The sequence below is a fragment of the Lissotriton helveticus genome, chromosome 8, assembly GCF_964261635.1.
Source record: "Lissotriton helveticus chromosome 8, aLisHel1.1, whole genome shotgun sequence".
Classification (NCBI taxonomy): domain Eukaryota; kingdom Metazoa; phylum Chordata; class Amphibia; order Caudata; family Salamandridae; genus Lissotriton; species Lissotriton helveticus.
This window is the reverse complement of record NC_136069.1, coordinates 20,076,271-20,089,752: the sequence shown is the minus strand read 5'-3', so window position 1 is coordinate 20,089,752 and position 13,482 is coordinate 20,076,271. Positions and strand designations below refer to the sequence as shown.

Sequence of the window (13,482 nt, the reverse complement as noted above, 5' to 3'; positions counted from 1 at the left end):
ACTGTCAGTACCGCAAGCTGCTCCTAGAGGTCCCTATTTAGCAAGGCACCAGCACTGTCAGTACCCCAAGCTGCTCCTAGAGGTCCCTAGTGAGTAAGGCACCAGCACTGCCAGTACCGCAAGCTGCTCCTAGAGGTCCCTAGTGAGCAAGATACCAGCACTGTCAGTACCGCAAGCTGCTCCTAGAGGTCCCTAGTGAGCAAGATACCAGCACTGTCAGTACCGCAAGCTGTTCCTAGAGGTCCCTAGTGAGCAAGGCACCAGCACTGTCAGTACCGCAAGCTGCTCCTAGAGGTCCCTATTTAGCAAGGCACCAGCACTGTCAGTACCGCAAGCTGCTCCTAGAGGTCCCTAGTGAGCAAGATACCAGCACTGTCAGTACCCCAAGCTGCTCCTAGAGGTCCCTATTTAGCAAGGCACCAGCACTGTCAGTAACGCAAGCTGCTCCTAGAGGTCCCTAGTGAGTAAGGCACCAGCACTGTCAGTACCGCAAGCTGCTCCTAGAGGTCCCTATTTAGCAAGGCACCAGCACTGTCAGTACCGCAAGCTGCTCCTAGAGGTCCCTAGTGAGCAAAATACCAGCACTGTCAGTACCGCAAGCTGCTCCTAGAGGTCCCTAGTGAGCAAGATACCAGCACTGTCAGTACCGCAAGCTGCTCCTAGAGGTCCCTATTTAGCAAGGCACCAGCACTGTCAGTACCGCAAGCTGCTCCTAGAGGTCCCTATTTAGCAAGGCACCAGCACTGTCAGTACCGCAAGCTGCTCCTAGAGGTCCCTAGTGAGTAAGGCACCAGCACTGCCAGTACCGCAAGCTGCTCCTAGAGGTCCCTAGTGAGCAAGGCACCAGCACTGTCAGTACCGCAAGCTGCTCCTAGAGGTCCCTATTTAGCAAGGCACCAGCACTGTCAGTACCGCAAGCTGCTCCTAGAGGTCCCTAGGGAGCAAGATACCAGCACTGTCAGTACCGCAAGCTGCTCCTAGAGGTCCCTAGTGAGCAAGATACCAGCACTGTCAGTACCGCAAGCTGCTCCTAGAGGTCCCTAGTGAGCAAGGCACCAGCACTGTCAGTACCGCAAGCTGCTCCTAGAGGTCCCTAGTGAGCAATGCACCAGCACTGTCAGTACCGCAAGCTGCTCCTAGAGGTCCCTAGTGAGCAAGGCACCAGCACTGTCAGTACCGCAAGCTGCTCCTAGAGGTCCCTAGTGAGTAAGGCACCAGCACTGTCAGTACCGCAAGCTGCTCCTAGAGGTCCCTAGTGAGTAAGGCACCAGCACTGTCAGTACCGCAAGCTGCTCCTAGAGGTCCCTAGTGAGCAAGGCACCAGCACTGTCAGTACCCCAAGCTGCTCCTAGAGGTCCCTAGTGAGCAAGATACCAGCACTGTCAGTACCGCAAGCTGCTCCTAGAGGTCCCTATTTAGCAAGGCACCAGCACTGTCAGTACCCCAAGCTGCTCCTAGAGGTCCCTAGTGAGTAAGGCACCAGCACTGCCAGTACCGCAAGCTGCTCCTAGAGGTCCCTAGTGAGCAAGATACCAGCACTGTCAGTACCGCAAGCTGCTCCTAGAGGTCCCTAGTGAGCAAGATACCAGCACTGTCAGTACCGCAAGCTGTTCCTAGAGGTCCCTAGTGAGCAAGATACCAGCACTGTCAGTACCGCAAGCTGTTCCTAGAGGTCCCTAGTGAGCAAGGCACCAGCACTGTCAGTACCGCAAGCTGCTCCTAGAGGTCCCTAGTGAGCAAGATACCAGCACTGTCAGTACCCCAAGCTGCTCCTAGAGGTCCCTAGTGAGCAAGATACCAGCACTGTCAGTACCGCAAGCTGCTCCTAGAGGTCCCTATTTAGCAAGGCACCAGCACTGTCAGTACCCCAAGCTGCTCCTAGAGGTCCCTAGTGAGTAAGGCACCAGCACTGCCAGTACCGCAAGCTGCTCCTAGAGGTCCCTAGTGAGCAAGATACCAGCACTGTCAGTACCGCAAGCTGCTCCTAGAGGTCCCTAGTGAGCAAGATACCAGCACTGTCAGTACCGCAAGCTGTTCCTAGAGGTCCCTAGTGAGCAAGGCACCAGCACTGTCAGTACCGCAAGCTGCTCCTAGAGGTCCCTATTTAGCAAGGCACCAGCACTGTCAGTACCGCAAGCTGCTCCTAGAGGTCCCTATTTAGCAAGGCACCAGCACTGTCAGTACCGCAAGCTGCTCCTAGAGGTCCCTAGTGAGCAAGATACCAGCACTGTCAGTACCGCAAGCTGCTCCTAGAGGTCCCTAGTGAGCAAGATACCAGCACTGTCAGTACCGCAAGCTGCTCCTAGAGGTCCCTATTTAGCAAGGCACCAGCACTGTCAGTACCGCAAGCTGCTCCTAGAGGTCCCTATTTAGCAAGGCACCAGCACTGTCAGTACCGCAAGCTGCTCCTAGAGGTCCCTAGTGAGTAAGGCACCAGCACTGCCAGTACCGCAAGCTGCTCCTAGAGGTCCCTAGTGAGCAAGGCACCAGCACTGTCAGTACCGCAAGCTGCTCCTAGAGGTCCCTATTTAGCAAGGCACCAGCACTGTCAGTACCGCAAGCTGCTCCTAGAGGTCCCTAGGGAGCAAGATACCAGCACTGTCAGTACCGCAAGCTGCTCCTAGAGGTCCCTAGTGAGCAAGATACCAGCACTGTCAGTACCGCAAGCTGCTCCTAGAGGTCCCTAGTGAGCAAGGCACCAGCACTGTCAGTACCGCAAGCTGCTCCTAGAGGTCCCTAGTGAGCAATGCACCAGCACTGTCAGTACCGCAAGCTGCTCCTAGAGGTCCCTAGTGAGCAAGGCACCAGCACTGTCAGTACCGCAAGCTGCTCCTAGAGGTCCCTAGTGAGCAAGGCACCAGCACTGTCAGTACCGCAAGCTGCTCCTAGAGGTCCCTATTTAGCAAGGCACCAGCACTGTCAGTACCGCAAGCTGCTCCTAGAGGTCCCTAGTGAGCAAGATACCAGCACTGTCAGTACCGCAAGCTGCTCCTAGAGGTCCCTAGTGAGCAAGATACCAGCACTGTCAGTACCGCAAGCTGCTCCTAGAGGTCCCTAGTGAGCAAGATACCAGCACTGTCAGTACCGCAAGCTGCTCCTAGAGGTCCCTAGTGAGCAAGATACCAGCACTGTCAGTACCGCAAGCTGCTCCTAGAGGTCCCTAGGGAGCATCATAAACTTTGAAGATATGGTAAATCCACTCTACCCATAATGCATTGCATGGAAGACAGTACCACAGTACATCAATATATACAATTAGTAGCTTTGAAATGTGACAAAATATTTATTATATTAGTTTCGGATTAGATTCTACTCTATGTGGAGCTGATGAAGGGAAATGTGTAGAAGGTCTAATATAAATGTGAGATATGCTAGCCAGTAAATTAATCACTGCTAACTTTGTTAAGGACTAGGACCAAGTGAGTGTCTTGTATGAAGGCCTTTAAGAAAATAGTGCCTTGCGGTTGTAATTAAAACCTAGGGCTTAACAACACATGTAATGGGGGGTGTCCTCATAGGAGGGTACAAAAAGAGACAGGGAGTTACTAAGGAGGGACAACAAAGCCTAATAACCAATGAAAAGCCACCATTTACAAAGGATAGGGATAGGAGCCAATTAAAAAGATAGGCGGGGAAGTAGGCAGAGCTTTATTCACATATCCTGAATACAGCATATCTCGAAGGACAGAGCAAGCGCTGCCTAGTCGAAACCTAATAAGCTGTTGTGTCTCAATTAACACATTATCACTAAAATGCATCAGAGAGCTCACAATCTACTTGATTCTCCACGTTCCCAACTATCTGTCTCTCTCTCTCTCTCTCTGAATGTCTCTTTGCATAAATGTGTCCATGTGCCTGTCTCTGTCTGTCTCTGCCCCTCAATGTACGTGTCTTTGTGTTTCTCCCTCTGCCCATGCACCTGTCACTCTCTCTGTTTCTGCTGTGAGAGGCAGCAGTTTCCTCTCCCCTCTGTAGTGTGAGTCACTGCTTCCCACTGAAGGGACCTGATCGGCTGAGCCTCACAGCATGAAAAGGACAGGTGCCCCCCCCCCCACCCATGCAGGGGGTAGTGATGCCCGCACTCCACTGGAGCCACGGGCACGCCTTGGGCGCGGCGTGGCTACCAGGTGGCCTCTAGGCACTTCAGAGCATGCACTGGGCAGCGGCGTGGCTACCAGGTGGGCTCTAGGCACCGCAGAACATGCACGGGGCGCCGGCGTGGCTACCAGGTGGGCTCTAGGCACTGGAGAACATGCACGGGGCGCCGGCGTGGCTACCAGGAGGCCTCTAGGCACCGCAGAACATGCACTGGGCCGCGGTGTGGCTACTAGGTGGGCTCTAGGCACCGCAGAACATGCACTGGGCCGCGGTGTGGCTACCAGGTGGGCTCTAGGCACCGCAGAACATGCACTGGGCCGCGGTGTGGCTACCAGGTGGGCTCTAGGCACCGGAGAACATGCACTGGGCTGCGGCGTGGCTACCAGGTGGGCTCTAGGCACCGCAGAACATGCACGGGGCGCCGGCGTGGCTACCAGGTGGGCTCTAGGCACCGGAGAACATGCACGGGGCGCCGGCGTGGCTACCAGGTGGGCTCTAGGCACCGCAGAACATGCACGGGGCGCCGGCGTGGCTACCAGGTGGGCTCTAGGCACTGGAGAACATGCACGGGGCGCCGGCGTGGCTACCAGAAGGCCTCTAGGCACCGCAGAACATGCACTGGGCCGCGGTGTGGCTACCAGGTGGGCTCTAGGCACCGCAGAACATGCACTTGGCAGTGGCATGGCTACCTGGTGGGCTCTAGGCACCGGAGAACATGCACTGGGCTGCGGCGTGGCTACCAGGTGGGCTCTAGGCACCGCAGAACATGCACTGGGCCGGGCGTGGCTACCAGGTGGGCTCTAGGCACCGCAGAACATGCACTTGGCAGTGGCGTGGCTACCAGGTGGGCTCTACGCACCGGAGAACATGCACTGGGCTGCGGCGTGGCTACCAGGTGGGCTCTAGACACCGCAGAACATGCACTGGGCCGGGCGTGGCTACCAGGTGGGCTCTAGGCACCGCAGAACTTGCACGGGGCGCGGTGTGGCTACCAGGTGGGCTCTAGGCACTGGAGAACATGCATGGGGCGCCGGCATGGCTACCAGGTGGGTTCAAGGGACCTCTGAACATGCACTGGGCCGGGCGTGGCTACCAGGTGGGCTCTAGGCACCGCAGACCATGCACTGGGCATCGGCGTGGCTACCAGGTGGGCTCTAGGCACTGGAGAACATGCACAGGGCGCCGGCGTGGCTACCAGGTGGGCTCAAGGGACCTCTGAACATGCACTGGGCTGCGGTGTGGTTACCAGGTGGGCTCTAGGCACCGCAAAACATGCACTGGGCAGCGGCGTGGCTACCAGGTGGGCTCTAGGCACCGCAGAACATGCACTGGGCCGCGGTGTGGCTACCAGGTGGGCTCTAGGCACCGCAGAACATGCACTTGGCAGCAGCGTGGCTACCAGGTGGGCTCTAGGCACCGCAGAACATGCACTGGGCTGCGGCGTGGCTACCAGGTGGGCTCTAGGCACCGCAGAACATGCACTGGGCCGCGGTGTGGCTACCAGGTGGGCTCTAGGCGCTGCAGAACATGCACGGGGCGCAGTGTGGCTACCAGGTGGGCTCTAGGCACTGCAGAACATGCACTGGGCTGCGGCGTGGCTACCAGGTGGGCTCTAGGCACTGGAGAACATGCACGGGGCGCTGGCGTGGCTACCAGGTGGGCTCTAGGCACTGGAGAACATGCACGGGGCGCCGGCGTGGCTACCAGGAGGCCTCTAGGTACCGCAGAACATGCACTGGGCCGCGGTGTGGCTACCAGGTGGGCTCTAGGCACCGCAGAACATGCACTTGGCAGTGGCGTGGCTACCAGGTGGGCTCTAGGCACCGCAGAACATGCACTGGGCCGCGGTGTGGCTACCAGGTGGGCTCTAAGCACTGGAGAACATGCACGGGGCGCCGGCGTGGCTACCAGGTGGGCTCTAGGCACTGGAGAACATGCACGGGGCGCCGGCGTGGCTCCCAGGAGGCCTCTAGGCACCGCAGAACATGCACTGGGCCGCGGTGTGGCTACCAGGTGGGCTCTAGGCACGGCAGAACATGCACTGGGCCGGGCGTGGCTACCAGGTGGGCTCTAGGCACCGCAGAACATGCACTTGGCAGTGGCGTGGCTACCAGGTGGGCTCTACGCACCGGAGAACATGCACTGGGCTGCGGCGTGGCTACCAGGTGGGCTCTAGACACCGCAGAACATGCACTGGGCCAGGCGTGGCTACCAGGTGGGCTCTAGGCACCGCAGAACATGCACTGGGCCGCGGTGTGGCTACCAGGTGGGCTCTAGGCACCGGAGAACATGCACTGGGCTGCGGCGTGGCTACCAGGTGGGCTCTAGGCACTGGACAACATGCACGGGGCGCCGGCGTGGCTACCAGGTGGGCTCTAGGCACTGGAGAACATGCACGGGGCGCCGGCGTGGCTACCAGAAGGCCTCTAGGCACCGCAGACCATGCACTGGGCCGCGGTGTGGCTACCAGGTGGGCTCTAGGCACCGCAGAACATGCACTTGGCAGTGGCATGGCTACCTGGTGGGCTCTAGGCACCGGAGAACATGCACTGGGCTGCGGCGTGGCTACCAGGTGGGCTCTAGGCACCGCAGAACATGCACTTGGCAGCAGCGTGGCTACCAGGTGGGCTCTAGGCACCGCAGAACATGCACTGGGCTGCGGCGTGGCTACCAGGTGGGCTCTAGGCACCGCAGAACATGCACTGGGCCGCGGTGTGGCTACCAGGTGGGCTCTAGGCGCTGCAGAACATGCACGGGGCGCAGTGTGGCTACTAGGTGGGCTCTAGGCACTGCAGAACATGCACTGGGCTGCGGCGTGGCTACCAGGTGGGCTCTAGGCACTGGAGAACATGCACGGGGCGCCGGCGTGGCTACCAGGTGGGCTCTAGGCACTGGAGAACATGCACGGGGCGCCGGCGTGGCTACCAGGAGGCCTCTAGGTACCGCAGAACATGCACTGGGCCGCGGTGTGGCTACCAGGTGGGCTATAGGCACCGCAGAACATGCACTTGGCAGTGGCGTGGCTACCAGGTGGGCTCTAGGCACCGCAGAACATGCACTGGGCCGCGGTGTGGCTACCAGGTGGGCTCTAAGCACTGGAGAACATGCACGGGGCGCCGGCGTGGCTACCAGGTGGGCTCTAGGCACTGGAGAACATGCACGGGGCGCCGGCGTGGCTACCAGGAGGCCTCTAGGCACCGCAGAACATGCACTTGGCAGTGGCGTGGCTACCAGGTTGGCTCTACGCACCGGAGAACATGCACTGGGCTGCGGCGTGGCTACCAGGTGGGCTCTAGACACCGCAGAACATGCACTGGGCCGGGCGTGGCTACCAGGTGGGCTCTAGGCACCGCAGAACATGCACTGGGCCGCGGTGTGGCTACCAGGTGGGCTCTAGGCACCGGAGAACATGCACTGGGCTGCGGCGTGGCTACCAGGTGGGCTCTAGGCACCGGAGAACATGCACGGGGCGCCGGCGTGGCTACCAGGTGGGCTCTAGGCACTGGAGAACATGCACGGGGCGCCGGCGTGGCTACCAGAAGGCCTCTAGGCACCGCAGAACATGCACTGGGCCGCGGTGTGGCTACCAGGTGGGCTCTAGGCACCGCAGAACATGCACTTGGCAGTGGCATGGCTACCTGGTGGGCTCTAGGCACCGGAGAACATGCACTGGGCTGCGGCGTGGCTACCAGGTGGGCTCTAGGCACCGCAGAACATGCACTGGGCCGGGCGTGGCTACCAGGTGGGCTCTAGGCACCGCAGAACATGCACTTGGCAGTGGCGTGGCTACCAGGTGGGCTCTACGCACCGGAGAACATGCACTGGGCTGCGGCGTGGCTACCAGGTGGGCTCTAGACACCGCAGAACATGCACTGGGCCGGGCGTGGCTACCAGGTGGGCTCTAGGCACCGCAGAACATGCACTGGGCCGCGGTGTGGCTACCAGGTGGGCTCTAGGCACCGGAGAACATGCACGGGGCGCGGTGTGGCTACCAGGTGGGCTCTAGGCACTGGAGAACATGCATGGGGCGCCGGCATGGCTACCAGGTGGGTTCAAGGGACCTCTGAACATGCACTGGGCCGGGCGTGGCTACCAGGTGGGCTCTAGGCACCGCAGACCATGCACTGGGCAGCGGCGTGGCTACCAGGTGGGCTCTAGGCACTGGAGAACATGCACGGGGCGCCGGCGTGGCTACCAGGTGGGCTCAAGGGACCTCTGAACATGCACTGGGCTGCGGTGTGGTTACCAGGTGGGCTCTAGGCACCGCAGAACATGCACTGGGCCGCGGTGTGGCTACCAGGTGGGCTCTAGGCACCGCAGAACATGCGCTAGGCAGCAGCGTGGCTACCAGGTGGGCTCTAGGCACCGCAGAACATGCACTGGGCTGCGGCGTGGCTACCAGGTGGGCTCTAGGCACCGCAGAACATGCACTGGGCCGCGGTGTGGCTACCAGGTGGGCTCTAGGCGCTGCAGAACATGCACGGGGCGCAGTGTGGCTACCAGGTGGGCTCTAGGCACTGCAGAACATGCACTGGGCTAAGGCGTGGCTACCAGGTAGGCTCTAGGCATTGGAGAACATGCACGGGGCGCCGGCGTGGCTACCAGGTGGGCTCTAGGCACTGGAGAACATGCACGGGGCGCCGGCGTGGCTACCAGGAGGCCTCTAGGTACCGCAGAACATGCACTGGGCCGCGGTGTGGCTACCAGGTGGGCTCCAGGCACCGCAGAACATGCACTTGGCAGTGGCGTGGCTACCAGGTGGGCTCTAGGCACCGCAGAACATGCACTGGGCCGCGGTGTGGCTACCAGGTGGGCTCTAGGCACTGGAGAACATGCACGGGGCGCCAGCGTGGCTACCAGGTGGGCTCTAGGCAATGGAGAACATGCACGGGGCGCCGGCGTGGCTACCAGGAGGCCTCTAGGCACCGCAGAACATGCACTGGGCCGCGGTGTGGCTACCAGGTGGGCTCTAGGCACCGCAGAACATGCACCTGGCAGTGGCATGGCTACCAGGTGGGCTCTAGGCACCGCAGAACATGCACTGGACCGCGGTGTGGCTACCAGGTGGGCTCTAGGCACTGGAGAACATGCACGGGGCGCCGGCGTGGCTACCAGGTGGGCTCTAGGCACTGGAGAACATGCACGGGGCGCCGGCGTGGCTACCAGGAGGCCTCTAGGCACCGCAGAACATGCACTGGGCCGCGGTGTGGCTACCAGGTGGGCTCTAGGCACCGCAGAACATGCACTTGGCAGTGGCATGGCTACCAGGTGGGCTCTAGGCACCGGAGAACATGCACTGGGCCGCGGTGTGGCTACCAGGTGGGCTCTAGGCACTGGAGAACATGCACGGGGCGCCGGCTTGGCTACCAGGTGGGCTCTAGGCACTGGAGAACATGCACGGGGCGCCGGCGTGGCTGCCAGGAGGCCTCTAGGCACCGCAGAACATGCACTGGGCCGCGGTGTGGCTACCAGGTGGGCTCTAGGCACCGGAGAACATGCACTGGGCTGCGGCGTGGCTACCAGGTGGGCTCTAGGCACCGCAGAACATGCACTTGGCAGTGGCGTGGCTACCAGGTGGGCTCTAGGCACCGCAGAACATGCACTGGGCCGCGGTGTGGCTACCAGGTGGGCTTTAGGCACTGGAGAACATGCACGGGGCGCCAGCGTGGCTACCAGGTGGGCTCTAGGCAATGGAGAACATGCACGGGGCGCCGGCGTGGCTACCAGGAGGCCTCTAGGCACCGCAGAACATGCACTGGGCCGCGGTGTGGCTACCAGGTGGGCTCTAGGCACCGCAGAACATGCACCTGGCAGTGGCATGGCTACCAGGTGGGCTCTAGGCACCGCAGAACATGCACTGGACCGCGGTGTGGCTACCAGGTGGGCTCTAGGCACTGGAGAACATGCACGGGGCGCCGGCGTGGCTACCAGGTGGGCTCTAGGCACTGGAGAACATGCACGGGGCGCCGGCGTGGCTACCAGGAGGCCTCTAGGCACCGCAGAACATGCACTGGGCCGCGGTGTGGCTACCAGGTGGGCTCTAGGCACCGCAGAACATGCACTTGGCAGTGGCATGGCTACCAGGTGGGCTCTAGGCACCGGAGAACATGCACTGGGCCGCGGTGTGGCTACCAGGTGGGCTCTAGGCACTGGAGAACATGCACGGGGCGCCGGCTTGGCTACCAGGTGGGCTCTAGGCACTGGAGAACATGCACGGGGCGCCGGCGTGGCTACCAGGAGGCCTCTAGGCACCGCAGAACATGCACTGGGCCGCGGTGTGGCTACCAGGTGGGCTCTAGGCACCGCAGAACATGCACTTGGCAGTGGCATGGCTACCAGGTGGGCTCTAGGCACTGGAGAACATGCACGGGGCGCCGGCGTGGCTACCAGGAGGCCTCTAGGCACCGCAGAACATGCACTGGGCCGCGGTGTGGCTACCAGGTGGGCTCTAGGCACCGCAGAACATGCACTGGGCCGGGCGTGGCTACCAGGTGGGCTCTAGGCACCGCAGAACATGCACTTGGCAGTGACGTGGCTACCAGGTGGGCTCTACGCACCGGAGAACATGCACTGGGCTGCGGCGTGGCTACCAGGTGGGCTCTAGACACCGCAGAACATGCACTGGGCCGCGGTGTGGCTACCAGGTGGGCTCTAGGCACCGGAGAACATGCACTGGGCTGCGGCGTGGCTACCAGGTGGGCTCTAGGCACTGGAGAACATGCACGGGGCGCCGGCGTGGCTACCAGGTGGGCTCTAGGCACTGGAGAACATGCACGGGGCGCCTGCGTGGCTACCAGAAGGCCTCTAGGCACCGCAGAACATGCACTGGGCCGCGGTGTGGCTACCAGGTGGGCTCTAGGCACCGCAGAACATGCACTTGGCAGTGGCATGGCTACCTGGTGGGCTCTAGGCACCGGAGAACATGCACTGGGCTGCGGCGTGGCTACCAGGTGGGCTCTAGGCACCGCAGAACATGCACTGGGCAGCGGCGTGGCTACCAGGTGGGCTCTAGGCACCGCAGAACATGCACTGGGCTGCGGTGTGGCTACCAGGTGGGCTCTAGGCACCGCAGAACATGCACTTGGCAGCAGCGTGGCTACCAGGTGGGCTCTAGGCACCGCAGAACATGCACTGGGCTGCGGCGTGGCTACCAGGTGGGCTCTAGGCACCGCAGAACATGCACTGGGCCGCGGTGTGGCTACCAGGTGGGCTCTAGGCGCTGCAGAACATGCACGGGGCGCAGTGTGGCTACCAGGTGGGCTCTAGGCACTGCAGAACATGCACTGGGCTGCGGCGTGGCTACCAGGTGGGCTCTAGGCACTGGAGAACATGCACGGGGCGCCGGCATGGCTACCAGGTGGGCTCTAGGCACTGGAGAACATGCACGGGGCGCCGGCGTGGCTACCAGGAGGCCTCTAGGTACCGCAGAACATGCACTGGGCCGCGGTGTGGCTACCAGGTGGGCTCTAGGCACCGCAGAACATGCACTTGGCAGTGGCGTGGCTACCAGGTGGGCTCTAGGCACCGCAGAACATGCACTGGGCCGGGCGTGGCTACCAGGTGGGCTCTAGGCACCGCAGAACATGCACTTGGCAGTGGCGTGGCTACCAGGTGGGCTCTAAGCACCGGAGAACATGCACTGGGCTGCGGCGTGGCTACCAGGTGGGCTCTAGACACCGCAGAACATGCACTGGGCCGGGCGTGGCTACCAGGTGGGCTCTAGGCACCGCAGAACATGCACTGGGCCACGGTGTGGCTACCAGGTGGGCTCTAGGCACCGGAGAACATGCACTGGGCTGCGGCGTGGCTACCAGGTGGGGTCTAGGCACTGGAGAACATGCACGGGGCGCCGGCGTGGCTACCAGGTGGGCTCTAGGCACTGGAGAACATGCACGGGGCGCCGGCGTGGCTACCAGAAGGCCTCTAGGCACCGCAGAACATGCACTGGGCCGCGGTGTGGCTACAAGGTGGGCTCTAGGCACCGCAGAACATGCACTTGGCAGTGGCATGGCTACCTGGTGGGCTCTAGGCACCGGAGAACATGCACTGGGCTGCGGCGTGGCTACCAGGTGGGCTCTAGGCACCGCAGAACATGCACTGGGCCGGGCGTGGCTACCAGGTGGGCTCTAGGCACCGCAGAACATGCACTTGGCAGTGGCGTGGCTACCAGGTGGGCTCTACGCACCGGAGAACATGCACTGGGCTGCGGCGTGGCTACCAGGTGGGCTCTAGACACCGCAGAAAATGCACTGGGCCGGGCGTGGCTACCAGGTGGGCTCTAGGCACCGCAGAACATGCACTGGGCCGCGGTGTGGCTACCAGGTGGGCTCTAGGCACCGGAGAACATGCACGGGGCGCGGTGTGGCTACCAGGTGGGCTCTAGGCACTGGAGAACATGCATGGGGCGCCGGCATGGCTACCAGGTGGGTTCAAGGGACCTCTGAACATGCACTGGGCCGGGCGTGGCTACCAGGTGGGCTCTAGGCACCGCAGACCATGCACTGGGCAGCGGCGTGGCTACCAGGTGGGCTCTAGGCACTGGAGAACATGCACGGGGCGCCGGCGTGGCTACCAGGTGGGCTCAAGGGACCTCTGAACATGCACTGGGCTGCGGTGTGGTTACCAGGTGGGCTCTAGGCACCGCAGAACATGCACTGGGCAGCGGCGTGGCTACCAGGTGGGCTCTAGGCACCGCAGAACATGCACTGGGCCGCGGTGTGGCTACCAGGTGGGCTCTAGGCACCGCAGAACATGCACTTGGCAGCAGCGTGGCTACCAGGTGGGCTCTAGGCACCGCAGAACATGCACTGGGCTGCGGCGTGGCTACCAGGTGGGCTCTAGGCACCGCAGAACATGCACTGGGCCGCGGTGTGGCTACCAGGTGGGCTCTAGGCGCTGCAGAACATGCACGGGGCGCAGTGTGGCTACCAGGTGGGCTCTAGGCACTGCAGAACATGCACTGGGCTGCGGCGTGGCTACCAGGTGGGCTCTAGGCACTGGAGAACATGCACGGGGCGCCGGCGTGGCTACCAGGTGGGCTCTAGGCACTGGAGAACATGCACGGGGTGCCGGCGTGGCTACCAGGAGGCCTCTAGGTACCGCAGAACATGCACTGGGCCGCGGTGTGGCTACCAGGTGGGCTCTAGGCACCGCAGAACATGCACTTGGCAGTGGCGTGGCTACCAGGTGGGCTCTAGGCACCGCAGAACATGCACTGGGCCGCGGTGTGGCTACCAGGTGGGCTCTAGGCACTGGAGAACATGCACGGGGCGCCGGCGTGGCTACCAGGTGGGCTCTAGGCATTTGAGAACATGCACGGGGCGCCGGCGTGGCTACCAGGAGGCCTCTAGGCACCGCAGAACATGCATTGGGCCGCGGTGTGGC

At 62.0% G+C, this 13,482-nt stretch overlaps 1 protein-coding gene across 1 annotated transcript in view; it reads right to left on the bottom strand.

The window, feature by feature from the left end:
- The window catches only part of PDXK (pyridoxal kinase), a 422,726-nt gene that overhangs the window by 342,779 nt on the left and 66,465 nt on the right, over nt 1–13,482 (bottom strand). The window lies entirely within an intron of this gene.